Below are 21,889 nucleotides of genomic sequence, written 5' to 3'. Positions count from 1 at the left end.
GGGACAGGTGTGCCACATTCTGGCAATGTCCCATGTCAGAGTGTTCAGCTGTAATACACAAGAGAAACAACAGTGGAGGAGCAACTACCTGCCATTGCCTTGACAGCCCCAGCCTCCTTGCCCTCCCTACCATTCCCTTTCTCACCCATATGCTTGTCCATAAGCCTGGACTGCTGCAGCCCTTTTTATACCTGTACAGGACTAGCCGTGTCACCAACCCCCTGCACAACCAACGTTCTGCCTGCTGTGACAAAGTCAGGACTTCACCGGGGTAAAGCCAGAAGCTGGTGTCCACCCACTCTGGCATGACCTTGATATCACCAGGGCTGGTGACACAGCTATTACCTTCCACCACTCAAGTGAGAAGAAGCAAACAAAGAAAAAAAAAAAAAAACCCAACAACTGATAGTGCTGTGGAGGGAAATTAATACCTGTAGTACCAACATAAAGAAAAGCAGCTCAGCAAAGGTTAAAAGAGAACTAAAACAGCAGGTCCTATCCACTGCCTAATTTAAAATATTTGCATTATATTGCTGCTATTTGTGGGTTTGAAGGCTAAATTCTGGAGAGAAAATGCTTGTTGAGTTGCCTGAAGGTAATATTTCACACCTTTGGAATTAAAGGCATCTCCAGAGCAAAAGCCTGCAACCATGAGTGTCTGACAGTGGTGAGGATGTTTCAGCATGAACTGTCAGACTTGCATCTTTCTTTCCCTGAAATGAACCAAAGATTTTGCCAGGGACTGTCCTGTGCTACACACTCTGCAGCTGAACACCAGAACAAAATACATAAATTTGCTTCCACCTACTTGGTACACTGCAGATTGCTACACCCTCTTTAGCGGACAGAGCAAGAGGCAATGGGCACAGACTGAAACACAGGAGGCTCCATCTGAACATCAGGAAACATTCTGTCATTGAGCATGGCTGAAAACTGGCACAGGTTGCTCAGAGAGGCTGTGGAGTGTCCCCCCCCTTGGAGAACCTCAAAAGCCTCCTGGACATGGTCCTGGGCAAGCAGCTCTGGGTGTCCCTGCTTGAGCAGGGGTTTGGACCAGATTGCCTCCAGAGGTCCCTTTCCACCTCAGCCACGTTGTGATGCTGTTACATGTACCTCCTGCTACCTTGTGCGGTCTGTCATGGTGTTCTTTCAGCTCCAGAACAAAATTTAGTGGCCAATTGCTCCTCAAATATTTGCATGGAAAACACAGTAAGGACAATGCAGCATAGAGAAATGTGCCGCTTGACAATAATTAAATTTTAATTATTTCTGAAAAATTGAGGCTTGTACTTTTTTATGTGGGTCCAGACCCTACAGTAAGAGTGGAGGTTGCAAAGTGGACCTTCTTTGCTAATATGGAGAGAGGAAATTGGAGGCCACCCTCTCTGAAGAAGGGCAAACAGATGTTTCATGAATGGAAGGAAACAAAACTGAATCCCCAGGAGAGACATGGTGGTAACCCTCCTAACTTCATCAGGTTCTCAACCAGTTCCTCCTCATCTGGGCTTACATCCACCAGCTCCCAACCCCTCCCATCCACCACCACTGCCTCTGAATGGTATGAACACGTTTTTCTGAAAACGGAAGAAAAAACTTTTGCTCTGAAAGTCCTTGAGCATGGCTCCCAAGGGATCTTGTTATTGAAAATGCAGTGTCGGGCTTCTTGGGTTTACGTTTCTTGTTGTCTGCCTCTGCGAACTGTTTATTAAGTAATCACATAACAGCATAGTACCTAAATAATGCCTTGCCTCATAAATGCTCAAGTATGCAATAAGTAAGGAAGACTTGTTATATTTTTCAAATATGTAGTAAGTTAAAAAAAAAAAAAAGACAAGATACATGGTGACTAACCCCTTGGGTGAAAATACTTTAGGATAAAGCACATTGGAAATTGGAATGGTTTGCTTCCTGTTATGTACAAAGATGGCTGCAAAGGAGCTATTAAAGTCCCTCAAACAAATACAGTGCTTTGTGTGTTTGTTTGTTTCTAGTTAGAGGTACACAGTCATTCAAAAGACCATGTGCTGTATAGCCTCCACAGCGTTTGCTTTGTAGTACAGATAGTGCCTAACCACTACTTTCCTCTCTCTTGATCGCTAACGAAAACAGACCATATAGAGATGAAAGTGTTCTAAATCAGTGCTCTGTGTCATTTCCCACTTACTTTGCACTTTTTTGACAGCTGAAAAGCTGCAATAAATTGAGTACATGCACACCCACAGAGAATGACAGTACTACCATAACCTAGCCTCTCAGGACATGTATTTTCTTCCCCAAGGGACTATATTGAAAAATTATTAAAGTGCTTTTTTCGTGTGTGTCGGTTTTCTACTGTGATTTTAACATTCAAATTTTTATCAATATTACATCTCTATTACTTGAATTTTGCTACTACTTTTCAGTAAATCACAGCAACATTTTTAACAAAACTAATTGAAAATAAAATCTGATAATATAGCTATATAATAGTTACATACTAACACACAAGTGTATAAAAAAATCAAGCACATAGCACCAGCAAATAATTATTTTCTATTTTTCTCTGTCCTTCATTTCTCTTTCATTTCCTTCCTCTTGTTTTTTCTTTTTTTCCTCCCTCCTTCTCATTTTCTCTTCCTTTCTTTTTCTTTTTTCTTTTTTTTCTTTTTTCTTTTTTCTTTTTTCTTTTTTCTTTTTTTCTTTTTTCTTTTTTCTTTTTTCTTTTTTCTTTTTTCTTTTTTCTTTTTTCTTTTTTCTTTTTTCTTTTTTCTTTTTTCTTTTTTTCTTTTTTCTTTTTTCTTTTTTCTTTCTTTTTTCTTTTTTCTTTCTTTTTTCTTTTTTTTTCTTTTTTCTTTTTTCTTTTTTCTTTTTTCTTTTTTCTTTTTTCTTTTTTCTTTTTTCTTTTTTCTTTCTTTTTTTCCTTTTTTCTTTTTTTATCTTACTTTTTCTCTTTCTTTCTTTCTTTCTTTCTTTCTTTCTTTCTTTCTTTCTTTCTTTCTTTCTTTCTTTCTTCCTTTCTTTTTCTTTCTTTATTTCTTTTCTTTCTTTCTTTCTTCCTTCCATCCTTCCTTCTACTCTCCCAGCTTCCTTCCTTCCGTTCCTGCCTCTGTTTTCATCTTGCTCCCTTTTTTTCTGCCTCTCTCTCTTTCCTCCTTCACTTCTAATTTTGTTTTGTAGGTAGTTGGAGATCTGGTTTATTTTAAAACAATGAAGAAGGCAGAATCCCCTGAGGTAAATTCATTGAGTACTGGGAGGTCTTGGTAACACAATTGAACTGGCACCAAATCAATAAAAACAGAACAGAAGAAAAAACAATAATTAAAACATTCTGTCAAAAAAATGGAGCAGTAATTAAAAGATGCAAACTATTGTTTTGCTACACTAATTACATTTTAATTTTCAATAGCTTGCTGAATAGTATAAAAGCCCATGCCTATAAAATGTCCCAGTGACAGTGCTCTTTCTGCAACTAGCGTGATAACAGTGTTTATGTGCTGTAACAGAGTGGTATGTGCTTTCAACTCTGTGTGGGTGAAACTAGCTTCCTTGTAAGATAGCATGACAACAAAGTTTTCATTTTTTTGTTGTTGTTTGTTTTGTTTGTTTTGTTTTGTTTTTCTGGTGTGGAAAATTATTACTCAACACACACACACACACAGACACACTCATATACACGCACACAAAAACGGGCTTAGTCCAAGAGCTAAGCTCAGGGCACTTCCACTGACCTCAATGGGAATTTTGTTTGTGGCGCAATAGCGGGTTGTTGGCCAGCACGAATACTGTACTTAGGTTTAGACCATGTTGTTTTCTTCACGTGTTATTCAAGGATGAAGAGAAAAACAAATTTAATTTTCCTATTAATATACACCATTAGCAACCCTAAAACATGCAACTTTTTGGGCAGGGTCCTGAGGACTTTTCTCACAGAAGGATCCTCATAGATCTCAGTGGTAGATACATAAAAGCAACATAATAAAGCCCATATTCCGTACCATTATGAATCATAGTTGTCCTGAAAAAAACTACGTAATTCATTTTGCTGCTTTTGAGAAGACATCGGGGGACAATTTTCCATGGGCAGATTTAAGAAATACTCCATATCAAGGGTACATGGAGAGGAGCTTGTTGTCATTACTTTATTGCAGGAGCTCAACTCAAAGTCAAGTTATCCAGATGAATCCTGGCAAAATCTGGATCCATTAGATATGACCTGCTTTTCCACAACCATAGCGGACAAACTTTGCCTTTCATATCTCATTTGAATGGTAGAGTTCTCCCAGAAATGGGTATGCCATATGTTCAGATGTCCCCAAAACAATAGGCCCCTTCCATCACAGTGAGAGCTGTGGGGAAACATTTTCTCAGAAACTAATCCCTGGATTTCAGATGTATGAAATCAATGAAATGCCTCAATCTATGAAAATGGTCAGGGTTGCCAAACAATGTTTCACAACTGGATAGTTTTTCTACATTTGAACAGTAATTTGAAATTACTTTTTAAACAATATGTATATTAGAAAGAATGACCACATCAAATGATAGAATAAAATCAATGTCCTTCATACCACTGCAGCAAGAAGCACAAACAAAGAAAGCAATGTTTTTTAAAGAGAAAACATTGAGAAAATGTTACCTGTGTTTTCACCAGTTTGCAGTCCCCTTCATATCCTCCCAAATTCATCTCTCAGATACATATATTCGTTCCCCTTCAGCTGGGAAGAGTTAGCAAGGTATAACTCTGGACAGTGTCTGCCTACTATCTGGAAATACATAAAAAGTAAACTCAAAAGGGAAGCCAAGGCAAGAATATTACAAAAAACAGACTCACTTAAACTATATACAATGTCTGTGTGTTTTTCTAGGGAGTGATAAGGTGATAGTGATCATACCAGCAGTACTGGTACCTTGGGGAGCTAGAAGCTAACTAGATACACCTCCCTGGAGGTTAGGAATGCTAACTACTATAAATAGTACCACTCAAATCTAGTGGAAAACTGCAATTACATGTTTTTACACACCAAAGTTGCAAAACAAAATAGATATAAAACCCAGAGCAAAATCTGAATTTAAAACAAACAAACAAACAAACCTCTAGTTTAGAGAGCTAGTCCCTTATCTTCTGGGAATAGCCCAAAGTGAAGGTTTTTGGTTTTGTTTTGTTTTTTTTGCCATGATGCAAGATTAAATTGTTTCAAGAATTATTTCATGGACACACAGTATTCCCCAAATCCCTGTTAGTATGGTGCTAGTGAACTGTCCTGATTTACTGAAATGAAACAAAGACAGATATTTATTTAGAATTCCTGTAACTGCTACAGCCAGTAAATGTGTTTCATCACTCTGATTGCAAAAACAAATACCTACCAGAGAAATGCAGTTCGCAACAACACAGAACTGAATGGAAATAGAAATTTTATTAATGTTACACTAGTGTTCATGGCAGAAATATTTAACCAAAGGGAGAATAAATCAGAAGGGCTGACTGAGGCTGAGCCATGGATGAGTCTCCAGCAGCAGAGGGCTGGGCAGCCCCTGTGCAGTGACATTACTGTGACAGCTTCTGCCGGGGCATAGGGAGGTGCTGGCCAGCTCAAGAGGAAAAGGTGGCCTCGCTGCAGGATGTGAACAGTGTGACTGCATGCCTGGGGTCACAGTGAGGGGGAATGCAGGGATGTCCTTACAGCCTCACTAGACTGGGGCAACTCCGGGAGCCCAGGGCGAGGTCACCTCCTGTGGTCCTTGGTGCTCCAGATGGATATGGGCACCAGCATATCCTCTCACTACTGAGCCTCTGCCACCCTATCAGCTTCTGGAAATGTCTCACCAGCCTGACTTCCAGTGCAACTTTGTGGACTCTGGCTACTGTAGGTACAGTCTTTTCATTTTCTTAGCATACACCTGTCCTAAGGAAGAGTGTTGCAGCATCAACAAATTCATAACTCTCTCATCACTCCAACATGCTGGGACTGCCCGAGGGCCAGAGGGAAAGCAAACACTTTCCTCATAGCCAACAGGGTATATGTGGCCAACCCGATATGGATGGGAGTAGAAATCACCCTTTGGCTGTTATTTGTGGTGCAGTCATAAAAAGCCCATAATACTAGTAGTGCTGTTTGTTCTTGATAGATCATTGGATCCTTCCTTTCATGGATCCTTGGATACTCCTTTCACTGCCTGAGGAGACAGGAGAAAAAAGCAACATGAAGACACAGAGTTTGTATTTTCATGTTCCTTCTGTACTTGATTGTTTGGGCTGCGGTTTCATGGCTTGGCAGAACAGGGCTATAATCATTATAACCTGGCACACACCCTAAAGGCAGGGACAGGTTGCTCCATAGTTGAAACCTGGTCCCAACCGGACAAATTTCTCTACATTAGCAACAAATGCCCATGGCTGATGTAATCTCTCAGCTGGGCTGGGAGAGCTCTCCATTGGCAGTGGGAGAGGAGAGAGGTGAGCCAAGGTAGAGTTGCTGTCAGGTTATGTGAAAGCCAGCTGCTTCAGTTGTGTGGTCAAGGGTCCAAGTGTTTTTAAATTAAGTTTCTTTCAGATCCTCTGACCGAGTGACTCTTCCGGTTGGGGATGATGAGGTGAGATAACCACAAACAGCTATTCAAAGTACTTTCAGAACATTTTTCTTCCTGAGGCTCTTTCTATTAAAGGAGATGACCAAAGCAGCAGAAAATATATGAATGAAACTCAGCCATTACTACAACCTGGAACTTGGAAGCTTGGTCAGAGCACCCCCCTCCTCTCATTTGGTTGGTTGTCTAACACTAAAGCCATGAGTTGGCTTTTACACTGTGAGCACACAATTGTATCAGTTTGCACTGGTTGTAAGAAATAATGACTGATTAAATTAATGATTCTCTATTGGAAGTCTAACAGTTTGAATATACAGTAAAATACTAATTAATCTAAAACCAAGGTTAAAAAGTACATCTCATCTTTTTGTCTATGAAAATACACTAATCAAAATACTAGATTTCCCACTTATTTTTAGTACCCTCCCTAAGCATACCTACCTTTTAATCATTTACTATTTTTGCCACATATGGGAGAATGCGATTTTTGCTGTTGTGACAAATCAAGAGTCCTTCCTGAAAGATGTCTGGATGGAAGTAAAAAGGGTAGCATGTGTAATATTGCACTCTGCTACAATTTTATTTTTCACCAGAGCCCACAGAACTGGGAAAATCTGCTCTTCAGTCTCTATGGTAGAGTTATTATATGCCTCTATAATAGATATAGGTCTGTAATGAACAAAATTTTTTCTTGAAGCATTCTGTTCTCTGAAGTGCAGCATGCCCCAAGCTGAGGACAAGAAACACCAAGGTGTCACCAATGTCCAAAGATCCTTGGGATCCTAGGAAACAGCCTGTGCCACATGATAACAAGGAAGATGAAAAGTCTTGCGACCCTTGCCCCTCTGTTACAGGAGAAGAAATCCCTTCCTTCCTCCAAAGAGTGAGAAACATTTGTATCTTGCTCCTGTAGAGTCACAAGTCTGTGATTCGAGCATCATTATCAGTGTATAATCAGATGATAGGGCTATCCCAGTTTACTTTCGTTCCGCTCCAGCTCATAAGGGCAGAGAGATGAACTGAGGGACTGATAGATGTAGCAGTGCTGTGCAGGACTTTGATACGGCATGGAAATTATATGACTCTGAGACACCTCGATTCTTTCTATCTCTCTTATCCAGTTACGAAGCAGTGTTCTAATTCTACCCTTATGTTTATATTCTTATCCATTTCTTAATCCTTCCTGACATCTGTTGCAGGAGACAAACTCGATGCAAAGTCCAACATTCAGCAGTACCTAGATCATACAGTAGGCTAGTTTCATATAGGGCACTGCATTTTGTTCTGGGCACCACAGTTGAAAGAAATATATGCAGGCTAATTAGGAAGGTTTCAGAGAAGAGTAGAATAAGAATAATGTTAATATTATTAATAATAATAACCAAGCCATAGCACAAGGACTATGCTCATCATGGAAAAAAAGGGGGAGGAGACAGAAGAAGTATTTAAGAGCTGTCTACAGACAGTACAAATAACAGGTTTCAGCATTCACAATGAAGCTACTGGGTTAAATAAGTATTAGGAACATCACAGTGGATAAATTCCTACTTTGTTTATCCACAATTGCCTTCAAAGACAGAGCCCCACAAAAGTTGTTAGGCAATACAAGTACTTAGGGAGGAAGTAGAGGGTGGAATGATGTTCTTGAGCTGGAAGCAGGTCTTAACAGAGCTCAATTAAATGTGCAGTCCTGTATTACTGATGCAATGGCACCTGTTTGCCTCTGGGACCGCGTGCAGCTGCCCAGGTAGCACTTGTGTTTGGGTGGAGGTTCCAGTCCTGGTGCTCGATGCGAGTGCTTCAGGCCCTGGTCGCTCACCCCTGTTCTCTGAGAGCACTGAGAGGGAAGTGACTTGTGTCAGAAGAAAGACGTGTATGGAGAGGAATTGTGGCTTTGCTGAAGGGTATCTCTTGTCTCCAGTATACAGACAAGGGCATTAGAAAATACCCCTTAAAGTGACTGCTTTTTGGCTTTATGAAGAGAACACAGTGTTCCCTGTTGAAGAATTTCCAGCCTGACCAGGAATAATAGAAATACTTGGAAAAGATGATGTTTTCTTTGAAAGAGTAAGTCAAATTGCTTCCAAAGAAGAATTAAAATACTAATTTGGACTGTGGCTAACATTTACCACCTCTGTGACAGCAACGACAGCATTCTTGTTTGCACTTCTATAGCCCCTTTACAGTTGCATATATCAAGCTGTTTAAATGATGGGGTGACATCCTTTTCACTTTTTGAAGGATGGGACAGAGTGGAATTAGGTGAAGTCAAGGGCTTATAAAAAGGGGCAGTAAGGCTATGCAGAAAGTGCAGACTGCCTGTTTTGCCAGCAGTCCATGTTGATTCCCACAGTTTAACAATAACTAGCATTGGGACTCATTTAACAACAAAAGAAAATGAACTCTGCACGGGGGATCCTCCTGTGGCATTCACTGTAATTAATAACATTAGTGACACTCTATTATTTTATCTTCATCATTTGTGAAGTTGTCTTAATCACTTTAAAAAAAAAATCCAAAAGAAAAATAATATTATCAATACATAATATTATTTTGTATGTACATTTCACATCCCCTTTGTAAAAGTAGAAATAAATAAGGATATGTCTCTGCAACATGAATGCATCAGGTGAAGATGTGAGGTGTTTGAACCAATCTGAAGAGCAAGAGAAAGGTAATTTCACTATTCAGCTCTGGCTGTAAACACCTGAGCCTAAAATTTCCATCCTTCAACACCCTGGTAGCCACCACCTAACCCTGAAGGCCTTCCAAATCCCTGGGTTTTCAGCAAGAAATTCCTCCAGATGCCCGTGTACTGAGTGGTAACAGCCGTGAGCTTATCTATGATATGCTTCCTTGATATCGATAGGCAAATATTTTCCTTTTCTGTGTCTTCTGTGATCTTCATCCCAGCAGCCTTTAAGAAAATACCTGAAAAGTCTCCCCCCCATAAAAAAAATGTGGTCAGCAGAAGCAGGGTTATGCCGTCCCTGCATTGTGTCTAGTCATAAGTGGGCAAAAGTGTAATAGAAGGTTAGGGTGAGTCTTCTTTTATATCTAAGGAAATTCAAGGTAATGCCCCCCCCCCCCCCCCACTATTCCCAGCTGTTGATACCTACAGTCTTCATTATCTTTAGCAAAGGTGCTCAACCCTTCCATTCTGTAAAAGGGGAAGGAAAGAAGAGAACAAACGTATGAGCAAGATTCCCTACCCTGGAGGTGTGACATTTGGAACAGGAAGGTGGCCTCTGTGCTTGTTGTGTTCATCACACGTTATACAACGATGAGACATCGGTGGAAAAAAAAAATGAGCTAAGGGCTCTCAATTTTGCACGTTTTCAATGGGTATTGGAAGTGTGCTTTACTGACCTTTGCCTCAATGGACACTTATTTCAAGGAGGAACTTCCATAGAACAAAATGTCAGACTTCTCTGCCATCCCCCATCCCAGTACTCTACCTGGTAGACGTGAACCCTGCAGAACTGTTTTAGAGTGCCCTGATGCGTAGATGTTACATTCTTACAGGCACTGCTCTGCAGCCAGAGACAAGGTATCACACGCAAAGAAGAAACCACATGCTTTGCTTTCTGCTATCAATACTGTATTTATTTATTTATTTATTTATTTATTCATCACAAACCTGCCTACCTTATCTAGTATCACTGATTGACAATGACAGAAATCTGGAAACGGCACATGAAATTTTGTAGAAGGTAAGGTAGCACAAGAAAAGTAAGTTAACGTGTTTATTATAAATCTATTATTTAAAATCCAAAGGGAAATATACCAAAGATTCTTGCCTGTCTCATTAAAAAAAGAACTTATTAAGATTCTGATATCTGCCTTTCAACATACTGGGCATCCCAAAATACGTAGATAATGCAGAAAGCAATGCAGAATGTATGTGAATGAATAACAGATCACATGAAGAAATCAGGGATTACTTTTTTTCCATGCAGATATGACTTGAGTAAATGTACCATGTAGACACTTGCAGGCAGAACGTGGACAGCAACGTCAAAACAGTGGACATTTGTGCCAGTTACCAGATCCAGTATTGTATGGTACTACTTATCACTAAAAGATGACCTAGATTTTAGAGAATTTATCTGGGGGTTCATCCAGGATGAAGAGTTTTTCTCAGTTATCACATTCATCTCTTTTCCTCTAAGAAAACTACACTTCCTGAAATATGTGGATGTGCTTTCTAACTTCATGTAATCTGCCTGGTTACGTAAGCCTGTACCTTCACTTTTGAAGATTTCAACATATCCCCTGCCATATGGAAGCCACAGGAAATGATTTATTTGACCCCCTTCAATCCTCAAATGCTTTAACTCTGGACTAATGCTGTCACTACAGTTTATTGTCATGATGTCTGTTTTCCTGATTTCATTTGGTAAGTTCCTGAGTTTCACGGTAGAGTTAGTTGTATCTCTTTTTGTTCTCCTGGCTTCCATTTGCTAGTAGTTGTTCAGCACAGCAGCTCAGTGGTGCTCACTGAGCCTCGTTTATGCCTTCCTAGTGCAGCTGCACTGTTACAGAGGGAACAGGTAACTAGACCCAGCTTAGCTCTGCCCACTGACCACCACCCTCCCTTCATACATCTGCTCTCGTTCTGGCAGCTTCTTCAAACGCTGTTGTGTTCAGTCACTTAGTTCACTGCAAATAACCTGAAAAAAAAAAAATCTGTGTAAGATACCTCAGATCACTATGACTGATATGCACTGGGAAGTCTTCACGTCTGTGGCTGGCTTATATGTTTTGGGAAGGCGGTAACCAGTGCTGGCAGGGTGAAAGGTGATGCATGGCTTCTATAGATGGGTTCAAGGCTGTCATTTCTTTAACTGGCATTGCTGGGACTGGAAGACCTGCATCTGCAATGTGTAATTTAACATCCCAGTGCCATGCCTGGTATTGTCATTGATTCCCTGGGTGACCTCAGTCACATCAGTTAATTTCACAGAGCTTGTCTGGTCTGCATTATGCACTCTGTAATGGAGTCTATCAGGTGTTTGCACACTAGTTAGTCAGTACGAGACACTCTGGTAGTTAGCATTTCTAGGATGTTGTTATATCAAATACTAACTCAGGGGCATTATTAAAGCAGGTAGAAATGACAAGAAAATATTTTTTCCTCTTTGACTTAGTTGTTTGATGGTTGAAGTTGATGAGACAAGGCTTGGGAGAAAGGCTCAGGAGGCTGAAAGGCAAGAGAAAAGTCTTACCCTAACCAGGTCTACAACCCTACTGCCTTGTTGACTGCTGCATATCACCAGTGGCACAAGCTACAGCTTCTCCCGTGCAGTTTAATATGTAGCAAGGCCAGGCCACTGCAGCCAGTCTTCATGGCCTCTTCGTCAGAGCAAAACTCAGGCAGAACAGAGAGCTGCACTCCCAGGATTTAAAACAAAGCCATGTCACTTCTTGTGGCACTGCCCTGAACCAATCCTTCACGCAGTGACTTTTACATTTTCCTTCCAGGCCACCAGCTGTCAGATGGTAACAATTTCCATCCACTTGCTGACGTGAGCTGGTTTTGAACTTTAATCCAGTCCATGTCTTAACTGTGGTGGCAAACACTTTTTAACTAAAAAGAGCCTTCAAAACAATTTATAAAAAAAAAAAAAAAAAGAAAAAGAAACACCAACAATCCCAAAACAGCCCTTGCTAGCAGCACAGCTTTTATAAAAAGCTTGACAGATGTACGGAGGCAGATGATCCCATGAATGAAGGAACCAGCCACTGTATGATTGCAGGAGGTTGGGGTTGCAGTGACCAAGGCACCTGGCCATCGCCCCGTACCAACACCGTGCCCAAGGCTGGTGCCTGCCCCAGAAAGCTCGCAGCCTGCAGTCACCACGAGACACAAGATAGATGCCGACTGATGAGGGAACACAAGGAAACAATGAAACAATGCTGGTCAGCATGAGAAGCAGTAGTCTCATCATTAAATCATCTCCATTTACTTTCCTAATATGCTAACATTTTCTGCCACACACAGACCTCTTCCTCCCAGGCAGTACTGAGTGCCTTCAACTCCCAGGGAAGTCCATAAGGATGGAGAGACGTCAGCATCATGCATGAGGTGCTTAGCATTGTGCATGGTAGAGCCTAGAGAGTCAAATCTTGGCTACGCTACACCCTCTGGCTTGGAGCAACAGTCACCTCTGTAATGGAAAATTATTCTAATACAATAATACAGCTGGGAAGAATTTGCCATGTTTCTTGGACGCTGACAATTGTAGTTTCTTAGTCAAATATATACGGGTAGTACATAAAATGTTGCTCCTGGTACAGTTCTGAAGATGATTCCTTTCTTAAAGATAGACATTCATTATAATAAGAAAAATGTTGCCATTTTCTGCCCGAATCTTTCTCACTTGGGAAGTGAACAAGTCACTGCATTCTCTGACTATTTCGGACTGCTTTTTGCATGTTTCCCATGTGGCCCATTCCCTTAAATTTTCCTTTCCTGCATGGTGTTTGCTGCTGGGATTCATCTGGTGAGTCCCTTCTCCATGCTCTCCCTGTTGCCTGGTGGCACCGTCACGTTGCAGATGTGCTGGGTTCATCTTCTACCCGTGATCTGGATAGTCTCATCTTCCTGCTGGAGAAATTTGGAGTGCTGAACGGTCTGGCAAATCTCAGAATTTGTACTAAACAGATTCCACTTAATACCTAGTATTTCTCTATAGTTGTTGCCATTGTCTGTGCCTTTGGTGGATTTAAGAATAATAAGGCTTAATCAACTATATTAACTCTAGATTCAAAACTAAATGGTTGTAAATTAATTTGAATTACAAAGATTAGCCTTAGGAAGGAAAAATGTGGCAAACACCACGGTCTTCCAAGCTAACCGCACCTTTTGGAAATTCCCAGAGTAGCTGATTCACTGGAATGACAATTACCCCCCCTGCTTCTTTCCCCTCCCCCTCAAAGCACATTGTTTTACAGGAAACTTAATAAGACACAGTTTGTTAACAACAGTCATTAGGACTTTACTCAGATTGCTCACGCTGATGATAATCTTTGAAAGGTGATTTTTTTTTTTCATTCCAACGGGATTTCTCTGCTTATCCACACCTCCTGATTTCAACGGGAACCTGCCCTGAGTAAGGGCTAGGAACCCAGTCATGTATCACTGACGTCGCTGGGAATTTTCCCATTGAGTTCCATGGGACCAAAGCATATAGGATCCTGAAAAGTAATTGTAACACATTAGACACCCCTGCTCTCGTTTGTTGCACATTCAGTTTCTAGCAACAACAATAGTTTTAATTCCGGGTTGCTGGGATTTTTTTTTTTTTTTTCAGTTAAATATATTATGAGTCAAAGGATGTTGGAGCCAACACTCCAAGGAAACAATGGGGACAGATCCTTCATCTTGGCTAAGTGCCTTTTGTGTCCTTGTGTGTGGCTACTTTAATTTGTACCAGAGACTAGCCATACACACACACGTACACATGTACACACATTAGATCCAGCAAGCCTAAGGATCAAGGGAGAAAAAAAAAATATTTTACAACCCCTTTTAGCTTCCTATTTCTAGCTTATCTTCACACACACAGAATAGAGAAGGAAAGTTTACAATATCTGAACAGAGAAGGGACATAAATAGTCACTATTTGAATATTACAGCAGTAGGTAGGTTGGTGATACAAAAAATTAAAAAAAATAAATAAATAAATAGAAAAAAGAAAAAAGTAGGAGGCAAGAAAGTATTTAAGAACATGGCAAGCGAGAATGATCAGCACTGCAGTACTTTGTCTGCCTGCCTGCCTCTCTGAGTTATTCCCAGTTCACTCACACACATCATCTTTGACTGTACTGACCTCTCCTTTTCACTAGCTTCCACTCTTGTGTTACTTTCTTTCCTGTGTTTATATGTTGGCTCTGTTAAACTGATTAGTTTTCCTGTCTGTTAAGCTACTACATAATGCCTTGTAACCTAGTACTATACCCTACATAAATGCCACAAATACGTAAAATACGTATCAGGAAAGCAATATTTTCTACAGGGAATAAAAGCACTATTTTTAGCTCCCTATTTACACACATCACAGAGTCACAGCCTATCACCAGATTTAATCAAATCTATCTTTGAATTCAGGCAGAGAAGTTTGTCCATTTTAGGGAGAAAAGGACTTTTTTTAAGGCTGGAAAAAGCTGGCAGAAACCCTAGCTCAGCTCAGACCACTATTTGGGAATTCCCAGAATGCTGAATCACTGGGGTGGGCAATTACCACCCTCTTCAACTGTACAGTCAGAGATTTTAAAGAGCAGAAACGTATGCATGCTTAAAGAAAGGAAATGCAGTGTTAGTGTGACTGTTTCTATTGAGAGCAATTCCTGAGAAATCATTTTCTGTTCATAATGGGGTTTCCTCCTCTCTTAACCTCATTCTCACTAGAAATGTAACTAACCACAGAGATTTCTAAAAGTTTATCATCGAGAATTTTCATCCTCAGGGCACAGCTGCCAGGCAGGTTTTCTTGTGTGATCCAACTGCCCCATCACGTATTACTGTACTACTTGAGGAGGCCTAGTAAACAGAGACATTCCAATGAAGCCAATTGCTTGAAAGCCAGCAATTCTGGGGCTCTGTGTTCTGGAATTATTTAACATTATATCATGCTGAAAATTGTTGTTTTGTTTAATTTTGTTTTGTACATCTACCACATACCTTAAATAAGCAAAAGTTGGCAGTGACTTCCAGAGTGATACCAATGAAAGGTTTCCCATTGCACTGTTCCTCCGCTGGTGACCTCAACAGTGGAAGCAACCCACACTTCTGACTTGAGTTCAGCAGCTCTCTCCTGTGAGGTGCAAGTGCACATCTGTAATGCAGAATCAAATGACTGGATTTTGACTTTTTTCAGATCTCAAAAGTCCTAAGAAGGTTGGTGGAGATGTATTCACAATACTCCTCTTTCACCAATCCATCAGCTGTTACAATTTTGATTTTCCTGTGGTCCTCCAAACCCAAGTGATCAGGGCAAACCAACCTCAAGCAATAAGAATCTGCCCAGAGGACAGATCCTATATTTTGATGCTACCCACTGCCAAAGCATCCTTTCCTAGAGGCAGCATTGCAGTAGAGGTACTGTTTTAAAGGAAATATATTGCAATTTCTCAACATACAGCCATTGGTTTATTGGAAGAATAATGAACCCCTCTAGCCCTGGCCCTTCCACACATTTGGAGTTTTATTAAAATGGAGAGGATGACTGTGTAAAGTATCACACGGAACAAAGTAGAGGGAGAAGTTTAGGAGAATTTACCTCTGTACTTTCCAAACAAAAGCCTGTCCAAGCACAGAAGGTCAAGACTCTAAGGTGATATTTGGACATCAAGTCTCGCTTACATCTTACTCAGCCAGTTTATTTCATAGGCTTCACTGTAAATTCCTTACCCAATTTTCCTCTAATCTCCACGCCTCCTAGATTAGGGCCTGTGTGCTCAGCACAGAAGCCCTTCCCAGATGCCGAGGTGCCGCTGGCTGGGCGTTGGGACGATGTCAGCAGCGAGCTGCTCACCAAGTACCCGCAAGCGAGCCCATTGCACAAACCAGCACTCCCAGGAGGGTGTCTGCACGGACTGTTGGGCCAGGGCACTTGCTTTCCTGCTGACCAAACAAAGAAAATCAAAGCTGCTTCTGGCAGCGCCCTTATTATTCATTGCTGCTTGGGAGCTGTCAAGAGGTACGTCTCACAGACGTGGTCCCTGTCCGGAGGGGCTGGGAGTGTTGCGCCAGCTGAACGGCGCCAGTCCCTCTTTGTGACCAAGCAGTCACTCAGAAAGCAAGCCAGGCTCTGTTTTTGTCACTTAGTTTGAGATACACATCTACTAACTTGAGCTGACTGAAGTGATCTGGTTCTGAGCCTCTTGCCCAGGCCTCTTGCCCAGGCCTCTTGCCCTTCAGCTGAGGGAGAGATAGGGGATCGTTCAGAGCTCAGTCCATGTCACCCTCCCTAAGACAGATGTCTCAAACAGAAAGTGTCAATCTTTCTTCAAAGGTGCTCATTTCCCCCTGTTTATTGGACAACAGGTTCAGGTTAGGTGTCTACACACCTAGGCAGCTCAGAGAAGGGTTCCGCCTCACCAGACGCACGCTGCAGTGTGGGTGCAGCCTGGAATGAAAACAGATCTATTTATTTATTTATTTATTTATTTGTTCTCGGCAGTCTAGTTTTGTTTTGCTTTGAAAGAACCAGTATTGCAATAGCAATAAGGCACCTCAACGTGTGGTAATACAGCGAGATATCCCCACGCCTAGTCAACTGAAAGTACTTGGCGCCCGGCCCAGTGACTGGCAACATCCCCTAGGCGTGGTGTTATCTCCCAGTATCGCCCCACCCTGACATGTCTAGCATTTTGTGCACCAGGATTAAGGTCCAGTTCTGCTACCCTTACTCACCGTGAGTAAGGATGGCGGGATCTAGGTCTAAGTGAATGAATACTGCTGTAATGAGGCAGTGCTTGTAACCTTATTATGCCAGTGAAAACTCCACGACCGGAGCTTTGAGAATAAGGAATTAATTGGCTTGAAGGAGTTTCAGTCTAATAACCTCTTACCAGAAGCATTAAGGTTTATACCCAGAGTTGGTTAGATTAGTTTCAATTTCAGGTAGTGGGTATCTATCCAATTACTCTCCTCCTCACTCGGGTAGAGCACATGCCATTCCTTCTGCTACTCGATATGCTAAGCAGCATGTGAGTTGGCAAGTTGGGCTGAAAAGCAAATTAGCATTATGCAAACTGCAGGATTCTGGCACTTACATTAGGATCAGTGATCTGACAAGAAATCCTGCCAAGCTACCAAGCCTTCCTGAGCCCAGAGAGAGCTGCAAACCCTAATCCAAGAGACCAGCTGACAACAACAAAGCAAAACAAAACAGGCTGGGGGGGGAGGGAACAAACTCTTGCTTTCTGGGAAGGGGGCCGGACCAAACACCGGGGTGGGTTTCCTACTCAGACCTCACTCTCAAATCACAGTGAAGAAAGAAAGAGAGAAAAAAAAAAGAGAGAGAGAGAGAGGAAGGAAAAAAGAGGGGGGAAAAAAGGACAGTAAGGAAGGAAGAAGGAGAAAAAGAGGGAACGAAAGAAAGAATTATGACCAACCAGCACCCCACTCTCTGGCACCCCAGCTGCCTGTCTGGTGGCACTGCTGCCTGACAGTGGGGCAGCGGAGCAAAAGGGGGTAAACCTATTTTGCCATGAAGATGGCCTCAGTTCCTGGTCTCGCCTCTGTGCTGGGGCAGCCAGGCTGCAGGTCTTGGTCCCCTTTTGCTGACTCTCTGCAGATGTGGGCAGTCACTGCAAGAGCAGCAGACAACAGCAGGGCAGTAATACCTTAAAGCACTTCAGCCGGATTCACCAGAATTCGTCTGTCTTAGTTTAGGTTGCTTCTAAGGCATCCCCAGGTAAAGATGATTTTTTTTTTTTTTTTAGCGGTTGGAATAGGCTATTCCTGGTATTTTTGTCTGCCGTGTGCAGGCTGGATAAGGCCCATAATCCTTGGTTTGGATGGAAGGGAGAAAGAAACTAGAAGAAAGCGTACAACACTCCCTAAGCCTCAGTGAAAACCCAAGGGTATTGTGCATCCATTTGTGACTGTGTCTTTGAAATTATGTCTGAATTACAGCTTTATTAGGTAAGTTTCTGCAATACCTTAGCCACAGACAGCACCATCTGTTCGTACTAGCACTGTACAAATACAGCAAAAACGCTGTGTGGACTCTCAAATCCTTTTGCAGTTCTTAAGTAGTAGAATATATCTAACCATGTTAGGACCAGATAGGATTTAGTTTTAGTTTTATGCATCAGTTGCAAGAGATTATGTTCCAATTACACTAACGTATGTTGCTTCATGAAGCAATTTCTATATCCTGTTAACAAAGATGGCTTTTTTTGATTTCAAGAGACATGCTTTAGCTGTATAAGTAGCTCTAAAACATTTGGTAATGATTCTTCACTTTAATAGGGGAAAGTATAGTTAAATTTCTAGCTTTGTGAAGAGTAAGGCGTAGTCTAAGAAGTTCTTAAATCACAGGGCAGTCAAATACAGCAGGGTGAGAGAGATAGGGGTCTCATTACTGACGTTTTTTACCACTTTAGTGCATTGCTGGATTTTATACACCTGACCTTTGAGAAATGTTGGCTTTTACCTGGCTCACAGTTTCATCAGTCTAAATGTTGCATAAGGACGGCAATAAGTTGAGCTCTCTGATCCCCTGTCTCTCAGTGGTCATCAAATTTTAGTAGTTATCTCTACGCTGAGCTCTATAAACTCTGCTTTTACCTCTTGACCAATGCAAAGTCCTTTACTTTCAGTATTTGTTTTGGAAATGTTTTAGTTCAATGCATTAAAATCGGAACATGAGACAGCTTTTCAGCCTGTGAGTATTTATGAAGACCCGGCCCAGGTGCTGTGAACCCAGTAGACACAATGTACCAGCCATTTGACACTTTTGTGTGGAAGTCATTAAACCAAGGCAGTGGTATTATTAAAATAGAATTATTTTCTTCATGACATTTAGAGCAGGTTGCATTCATTTCCCTCTGAACATTCATTCAAAGGGAAAGAAACTGAGTCAAATTCTAGATTTACATTTCTCATGAAAAAAAATCTTCTTGCTTTGATTTTAGGTGGTTACTGGAAGTATACACAGTTCTGCATTGGCTACTCCAGACTCTTTCAAGTGAACTCACAAATAAACTCTAATTTTAGACAAACTTTTCTGCTCTGTCTCCTTTTGTCTGATCATAGGGCTCCCTAAACAGCATCCAGAAAGTAGGGACTGGTCTTTGATTTCAGTTTTCTGATCAGAACCCAGAACGGGGACCACAGGAAATAAAGTGCACCAATCCACAGCTGCATAGCTGCTGCAGTACCGTTGGAAGAAAGTCGAAGGTTTTGTTCCTTGCATCTAGGTCACAAGGTCAAAATTAATTTGATTATGCTAAGAGGGGAGGCAACCCGAGTGCCTCTGGATAATATGATTTCATGATGGCAGGCAATCCTCCAGATTACACTGAGTTTCTTAAGAAATTCTGGTTGGCATTCAGGTATATATTTCTACACCTTCTTACCGCAAAGCAAGTCACACTTTAAGCTTTTGAAAAACGTAATCCTTTTCATGCAGGTGAAACAACTTAACATCTTCATTTGGTTTCTTCCTGTATAAAAAAGGCTCTACAAGCTGGGCAACAGAAGGCTGGGTTTTGACCAATTCTGACTTTTCAGGTGACTACGGGCAAGCCGATTCCCCACTCCCTGTGTCTCTGTTTCCTCTACCCCACACTGTTTTCTCTATTTACATCATCATCTCTTTGTGCAGTATAATTGTCTAGCACAATGGGGCCCTCAGTGGGAACCTCAAGGTATTTCCATTGTAAGAATAACAAACAACAGAAAGGAAGAAAAACAAATGAAGAAACACCACAAATACAAGAATAGGTTTAGACCTCATCAGACTGAAGAATTTCAGGATTCAAGACTTTTCAAAACTGGAAACAAAAGCAAATGAGGAGGTCCAAACCTGCCTTTTATCTATAGCAGTGATGCGTGCCTACAAAGATGCATTGCTTCTATTGTTAGAACATACTGTGTGACTGTACAATGAAATTCTAGAAATAGTACTACATCAAGCACCGTTGCAACCACACGACTTTACATTTTGCATCATGATCTTCTTCCCAATATAAATATTTTAAGTATTCATTTAGGAGCTTTTTCTCCCTTCCTACAAATGATTTATTTTGTTTTCTTGGAACAATAGATCACGTTGTTTTTCTCCTTCGGAGTTTTCACTTTGATGTGTCGACTTTGACTGCTAGAGGAAATGTTGTGGACCAGAAAAGGAGCCTTGCTGTGGTCCAACTTCACTGTAAACAGCAGGTGCAGCAGCTGCTGCAGGAAAGCTGCTGGTTTTCCTGGTCCTTTTCAGGGATGAAAGAGGGGGATGTAACAACTTATTTTTCTGGAAAATCTGAGACATGGGAAACAAAAATAAAGACACAGTTTGAAGTGTTTCCTTTATTTGTCAAAAGTCTCGACATGCAAAATAAAGGATATGTAAATGTTGCACATGAATATGTGAATACTACATGCAAATATGCAAATATTTCATGTGAGTATGATAGTCCTGGTGGTATCTATGAAGCTGAGCATCCCAAGCTGAACACTCAGCTGAGCTGTAATTTGAATTTTCTCCACAGCAGACCCAAACTGATTTCCATCAGCAGTTATGTAGCAACCTCTCCCAGTGACACAGAGAAGTACACCAGTAATTCTTCTATACAACTTTAAAAGAAAGGATATAGAAGAAAGTCTGCTGGTAAATATGAGGAATATGTAGTGAGGAGGATATGGGCAGTTATTACAGAATATTTGGCAGGGCTGCTAAAGCTACGGTGCCTCTGTGTTCCTCCGGTGGAGAACTGAAGCCATAGAGAGCAAAGTGGGGATGGAAGTGCTGTCTGACAGTCACACAGGCCCTTCTTCTTGCACTCTTTCTCTCTGGTCTGGACAACCAAAGCCCTGGCTCCAACAGACATACCAAGAGTACATTTTAAACAGGGATGTCAATCCTGCTCAGAGCAGGATTAGCTGCCCCTGAAGCCTCTGAATGCCAACCAGATGTTATTATGCAGCTGGCAAAAAGCCCAAAGCAGCTTTTAAATTCCTTTTTCTCTTTTAAGATGGAGGTTCTTTTTACAAGTAAGCAATATGCTCTAGGAATCCCAGGGGATTACAGGGCCATCACAGAAGATGGCTCATTTTCACCCACTTGTAGTTCACTGATGCGAAACAAAAGACACTCAGGCTATATCTGTATTAGTAAATTGAGGAGGCACACTGGCACAGGGCACGCTCCACAGACTGGATCTGGCTCTCCCTGACACACCATTCAGGCAGTTTTCAGGCGTCAGACCCAAAAGATGTCGTTCTCAATGGCATTTTGGTTGCAGCCACCCTGTTTTTCTAGTGGAAGAAGAAAGCTGAGTGCTATGGACATAAGCTGTGCCACACCACTCGGCATTAGAGCCAGAGAATAGTCTTTGGCTTATTTTATTTACTGTAGTAGATGCAGCATCATCGCTTTCAACTAGTATCGGATTATATGTAGAGAAATATATACAATACATTTTAAATGTTAAAGACATGCAGACCAGAAAACTGTTTACATTGGAACTAATTGAATACCAATGAAAGCATGGTGTACTCTATACCCATACCAGTTTACTTCACCCCCTGAAACCCTGTATCTCCACAGGAATGCCTGATTGTAAGCATAACTAAATGACAGTTCATAAG

At 41.3% G+C, this 21,889-nt stretch overlaps 1 long non-coding RNA gene across 1 annotated transcript; it reads right to left on the bottom strand.

Moving 5' to 3' along the window:
• Window positions 1-9,874: 9,874 nt before the first annotated feature.
• LOC308192929 lies at window positions 9,875-20,538 on the bottom strand. The gene is made up of 3 exons (XR_013949230.1): window positions 17,350-20,538; window positions 15,254-15,407; window positions 9,875-13,767 (listed from the first exon to the last, which is right to left on the bottom strand). It is a non-coding gene; the product is annotated as an uncharacterized lncRNA (long non-coding RNA).
• Window positions 20,539-21,889: the final 1,351 nt, after the last annotated feature.

The sequence above is a fragment of the Anser brachyrhynchus genome (assembly GCF_964034855.1).
Source record: "Anser brachyrhynchus genome assembly, chromosome: 3".
Classification (NCBI taxonomy): Eukaryota; Metazoa; Chordata; class Aves; order Anseriformes; family Anatidae; genus Anser; species Anser brachyrhynchus.
Note: the sequence above shows the minus strand (reverse complement) of the source record. Positions and strands in the feature narration are given on the sequence as shown.